At 35.4% G+C, this 6,634-nt stretch overlaps 1 pseudogene; it reads right to left on the reverse strand.

Moving 5' to 3' along the window:
* Window positions 1-5,177: 5,177 nt before the first annotated feature.
* On the reverse strand, window positions 5,178-5,366 carry LOC101970003 (mitochondrial import receptor subunit TOM5 homolog pseudogene; annotated as a pseudogene).
* Between the last annotated feature and the right edge of the window lie 1,268 nt (window positions 5,367-6,634).

Genomic DNA, 6,634 nt, shown 5'->3' on the forward strand with positions numbered 1-6,634 from the left:
CAATAAAATGTATATCAGGAACCTTTACATGCTAATTTAAAAAATCAAAGAAAAATGGAATAAATGGAGAGACAATCCATTTTCACAAATAAGAAAACTCAATATTGTCAAGATATCAGTTTTCCCATTCTGACCTAGAGAGTCAACATAAACCTAATCAAAACTTTAACATGTTTTGTGTGGAAATCAACAAATTAACTGTAAAATTTATATGGAGAGCCAAATGAGCCTGAATAACCAATACAATATTAGAGAAGAGCAAATTTGGAAAACGGACACTACTCAAATTCAAGAACTACTATAAGGGGACTGGGTTGTGGCTCAGAGGTAGAGAGCTCACCTACCATGCATGAGGCACAGGGTTCGATCCTCAGCACCCCGTAAAAAGAAAACAAAGATATTGTGTCCACTATAACTAAAAATAATTATATTTTTTTTAAATAAAGAACTACTATAAGGACTAGGAATGCAATTCCATGCCTAACTTGCCCTGGGTTCAATCTTTAGCAGAAATAAATAAATAAATAGAAAAATGCATTTTTATCAAGTTACAGTAACCAAACCAAAATAGTTACTGTGTGGTTTTGGCAAAAGAAAAGACAAACAGATTGATAGCTGAATAAACATCCCAGAAATAGAGCCACATAAATACAGTCAACTAGTCTGTTGAAGAAGCAAGGTTAATATAAGGGAGAAAGCGTCTTTTCAACAAATGATGCTGGAACAACTGGATATCAAAATACAAAAAAAAAAAAAAAAAAAAAAAAAAAAACCTAGGCAGACTTTAACCCATAACAGAAAAATGACTCAAACTGGACTACACCACTAAAAATAAAACACAAAACTATAAAACTCTTAAAGGGTAGCATAGGAGAAAATCCAGATGACCTTGGGGTATCATGATGACATTTTAGATATGACACCAAAGAAATGTTCTATGAAGAGAAAAAATTGATAAGCTGGATTTTACTAAAACTTCTGTGAAACACACTGTCGAGAAAGTGAAACGTCAAACCACAGATTGGGAGAAAATATTTGCAAAAGCCATCTGACAGTCAGGTAAAGTGGTGCATGTCTGTAATCCCAGCAGCTCAGGAGGCTGAAGCAGGACAGCAAGTTCAAGCCCAGTCTCAGCAACATAGCAAGACACTAAGCAACTTAGTGAGATTCTGCCTCAAAATATTAAATAAAAAGGAATAGGGATAAAAAGAAAGAAAGAAAGAAAGAAGCCATCTGTCAGAGCACTGTTACTCAAACTATACAAAGTATCCTTAAAACTCCACAATAATAAAAGAACAATAGGGATTTAAGGAAATTTGATAGCAAGAAAACAGATAACCCAATTCAAAATGGGAAAGGATGTGAATAGACATTTCTCTAAAGAGGACATACAAGCAACCAGCAAATATTTCAAAAATGGCTCAACATCCTCAGGAAAATGCAAATCAGCAATATGAGGAAATATTATGTTACACCTTAGAATATTATCAAAACATTAAAATTAAATATTGGTGAAAATGCACGGAAAAGAGAATTCTTGTGCAATGTTAATGGGAATGTAAATTAATGCAACCATTATGAAAAACAGTATGGGGCTTCTCCAGAAAATAGAACTACATATGGCCCAACAATTTCTCTTTTGGGTATATATTCAAAGGAAATAATATCTAAAAAATAATCTTCATTCTCATACTTATTGTAGCATTTTAATAAATATATAGTACCAACCTCAGAACTCATGGATAGATGACTGTATAAAGAAAATGTGATACATATATTACAATGTAACATGTAAACATGTATATCTGCATACAACATGGAATATTATTCAGCCCTGTTTTTTTGCAAAATAGGGATGAACTTGGAAGATATTATGCTAAGTGAAATAAGCCAGGCACAGAAAGATAAATACTGCATGACCTCATGTATATGTGGGATCTAAAAAAAAATCATAGAAAAGATTAGAATGTTGTTTTCCAGAGGCTGATGGTAGGCAAGGGGAATAGGGAAATGTTGGTCAAAGGATACAAAGATTCAGTTATACAGAATGAATAAATTTTGGAGATCTAATATGCAGCTTAGTGACTACAGTTAATAATAATTATACTTAAAGTTTGCTAAGAAAGTAAGTCTTAAATTTGTTAAGATATCTTAAAAACAAAACAAAAATAATTGAATGGAGGGTCTGGGGCTGTGTCTCAGTGGTAGTGCACTTGCCTGGCATGTGTGAGGCACTGGGTTTGATTCTCAACACCACATAAAAATAAATAAATAAAATAAAGGTCTATTAATAACTAAAAAAATTTTTTAAAAACCAAAACTGAGTAGAAAGTAGGCCTTAAGTAACTATTTAAATTTTTCTAAGAAAGTAGATTTTAAATGATCTCACAAAACAAAAAGGTAACTATGTGAAGAGACTGAATACATTTAATTAGCTTGATAGTCATTTCACATTGAGTATGTATGTCAAAAAATCACATTGGATACCTTAAATACACACAATTTTTATTTGTCATTTGTACCTCAATTAATCTGGGGGACATGGACAAAAGATCTGAATAGACACTCAGCTCAGTGGTAGAGCACTTGCCTAGCATGTGTGAGGGCCTGGGTTTGATTCTCAGCACCACATACAAATAAATAAAATAAAGGTCCATTGACAACTAAAAAAATATTTTAAAAAATAACAATAAGACAAACAGCTGGGAATGTAACTCAGTGGTAGAGTGCCTGCCTAGCATATGTGAGGCCCTGGGTTCAATCCCCAGCACTGCTAAATAAATGAAAAAATAAACAAATAAGATAAACACAGATGTCAAATAAACATTTGAAAAGATTCTTCACATCATATGTCATTAGGGAACAGCAGATTAAAACAAGATAATAATATTTATTACAAAGGTCAAAGCACTGATAATACCACATGCTGACAAAGATGTGGAGCAACAGATATTTTCATTCATTGTAAAATGAGACAGCCTCTTTGAAAGACATTCTGGCAGTTTCTTGGAAAATTTAACATATTTTTAGAAAACTATCCAGTAATTGTGGTCCTTGGTATTTACCCAAAGGAGATAAAAACTTAAGTCTACACAATGCCTACACAATCATGTTTATAACTGCTTTATTCAAAATTACCAAAACTTGGGGCAGGGGTTGTGGCTCAGTAGCAGAGTGCTTGCCTCACACATGTGAAGAACTGGGTTTGATCCTCAGCACCACATAAAAATAAACAAACAAATTAAAGATATTGTGTCCGTGTATAACTAAAAAATATTTTTAGAAAAGAAAAAGTAATGCCATTTGGAAAAAAAAATTACCAAAACTTGAAAACAACCAAGGTGTTCTTTAGGTGAATGGATGAGCAGTGAACTGTGATACATCCACAAGATGGAATAGTATTCAGCATTAACAAGAATGAACTATCATGCCATGAAAAGACACAGAGGAACCTCAAGTACACAGTAAGTGAAAGAAGTCAATCTGAAAAGGCTACAGGCTCATGATTCCAACTATATGACATTTTAGAAAAGGCAAAATCTTGGAGCCAGTAAACAACAACAAACAAAGAAGTAAAAAGTCAGCAATTGCCAGGGGTTAGCAGGAAAGAATGATGGGTAGGTGACGCACATAATATTTTTAAAGCTCTGAAACTGTTCTGTATGGTACCATAGTGTAGATAAATGTCATTATACATTTGTTAAACCATAGAGTGTTCCATACTATGAGTGAACCCTAATATATAACTATGGTTTGGGGATGACAATGATTTATAAATGTAGGTTTATTTATTCTCTCTCTCTGCTGAGAGCTGGTGATAGATAGGGAGGTTGTTAATATGTAGGGTAGTAGATATCTGGGAATTCTCTAGTTTTTGTTCAATTTTTTAGTAAACCTAAAACTTCTCTAATAAATAAATAGATAAATAGTTGATTTGTTTTGTTTTGTTTTGCTTACCAGCATCTCCACAACCTCCTCACCCAGACCTTGCTGGTCAATGAGTACCAAAGTTGTACAGCATGCTGCCTACACAAAATAATACTACATAACATAGTTGAAATTTGCTAAGAAAATAGATCATAAATGTTTTCAGCACACACATACACACACACACGTAACTATGTAAGGTGTCTTGGGTAATCATTTTGTAATGTATACATATATCAAAATGTCTTGTATACTGTAAGTACATACAATTTTTATTAATTATATTTCAAAAAAGCTCAATTCCTTTTAAAAGGGTTGGGGATGAAGGGCAGCAAATATGACTGAGTCTCCCCACTGAAGCGTTTCTTTCCTATTGAGGGAACAGGTTTCTACATCAGTCTTTTTAATGAAGGATCGCCTGAACATAAAGCTACATGTCATTCATAAGGCCAGTTTTCAAGTGGCTTGCTCAAATGGCACACCTGGCTGATATATTTACAATCTTCACTTGTTTTCACACGACATGTAATTTTTAATATCAAGGATATAATCTTTCAAGAAAATCATATTGAAAAGATCAAGTGTTGAGAATTCAGTACTTTCTCTTTTTTTTCTTAATTGTTATGTTTATTGAAAATACAGACTAGTGGCCCTGTGATTAAGTGTCATTGTGGTTGGGTGCTGACTTCAGAAGACATAATTGAAAGGGACTCTTCACAAATACACTCTGAACAGAAGTAAAAAAATGTACACAGAAGTGACTGACAAGACAGTGCCATTTCAGACATGATCCCTTATAATTAATAAAAATGGAGTCTGATGCTATTTACAATTATACCAGCATTCACGGAGGCCAAGTATGACAGGCAGAGGGCACATTATGGCTACAAACATCTTCTCGTACTTCTCAGTTGTATATTTTAGCTATGAAGGCCAGTTAACCATAGCCCAACTTGTTCTTAAAAAGTAGAATGTCGGGCTGGGGATGTGGCTCAAGCGGTAGCGCACTCGCCTGCCATGCGTGCGGCCCAGGTTTGATCCTCAGCACCACATACAAACAAAGATGTTGTGTCCGCCGAAAACTAAAAAAAATAAATATTAAAATTCTCTAAAAAAAATTTTAAAAAAAAGTAGAATGTCTATGTCCATTAAATCAAAGAGTCTCTTACACCATTCTGGACCCATTCATCTGCAGATAGGAGGGAAAATTGTAATCGGGTTCTTTATCTCATGCATGTGATGCCCAATCTTCATATGCTGTCCAGTTCCTTTAAGATAAGTGGAGTGACTCACTGCAGGGTCTCATAGATGAGGAAGTTCCATAAGGAGAAGATCATGTCCTTGTACATCTTCTTCTTCATCTCCTTCGGATCCAGCTTCAGCTCCAGGCTCTTGATCCTGAGCAGGCGCTTTGTCTCATCAGCTTCCAGCTGCAACATCCTGTTCTCCTCTCCTCCAAATTCAAGTCTTTCTTAATAATAAATGATTCTCTGTACACATTACAGACATAAATAGATCACAAACTATAGATTTTATTTATAAAACACATGTAGAAGTTATACCTGAACATGAATAAATTCAGGGCAGGAAGGTAAGGTTGTGCACACCAATAATCATAGCTACTCAAGAGGTTGAAGCAGAAAGATTGAAAGTTTGAGGCTAGCCTGAGTGAGCAACATAGCTTGATTTTTATCTCAAAATAAAAAATTAAATATAAGGACTGGGCCCAGTACCTTGGGAGGCTGAGGCAGGAGGATCACAAGTTTGAGACTAACCTCAACAATTTAGTGATACCCTAAGCAACTTAGTGAGAACCCATCTCAAAATAAAAAGGGCTGGAGGCTGGACACAGGGGTGCATGCCTATAATCCCAGCAGCTTGGGAGGCTGAGACAAGAGGATCACAAGTTCAAAGCCAGCCTCAGCAACGTCGAGGTGCTAAGCAAGTCAGTGAGACCCTATCTCTAAATAAAAGACACAATAGGTCTGGGGATGTGGCTCAGTGGTTGAGTGCCCCTGAGTTCAATCCCCAGTACCCCCCCCCAAAAAAATTAAATAAATAAATAAAATAAAAAGGGCTGGAGAGGTAGCTTAATGGTATGGCATTCCTGGGTTCAATCTGTACCCACCCCCATCCTGCCACAAACAAACAAGAAGACAGGCCAAATTTCTTTTTACTTTCTTTCCTTTCTTTTTCTTTTCTTTATTCTCAGTGCTGGAGCTCAATCCCAGGGTCTCACACATGATAGGCAAGTGCCCTATCACTGAACTAATTCCCCAGCCCTTAATGATATTTATTATTCTGAATTTTCCACACTTTCAACAGCATCTCTAATATCACATACTAAAAATTATTTTACTCATCTGTTTCATATGGAGTAGAATTCTGTTAAGTCAAACGTGTTTTTTTTAAAGACTTTTTTTGTTTGTTTTTTTCTTTTTAATACCTTTATTTCACTTATTTATTTTTATGTGATGCTGAGGCTCAAACCCAGGGTCTTGCACGTGCAAGGCGAACGCTCTACCACTGAGCCACAACCCCAGCCCCAAGTCAATCATTTTAATGGGACTTTATTATCCAGGACAAGGTAAGGTAGTTTTCTTCATTGGCACTCTGAAGATATCTTCCCTGTTTTAGCAACCAACATGACATCTGAATGGGATTCCCACTCTCTAGCCTCATGAGTCATAAAAGGCTACATGGGGAG

This window comes from Ictidomys tridecemlineatus, chromosome 2 (assembly GCF_052094955.1).
Source record: "Ictidomys tridecemlineatus isolate mIctTri1 chromosome 2, mIctTri1.hap1, whole genome shotgun sequence".
In the NCBI taxonomy this organism is placed as follows: Eukaryota; Metazoa; Chordata; class Mammalia; order Rodentia; family Sciuridae; genus Ictidomys; species Ictidomys tridecemlineatus.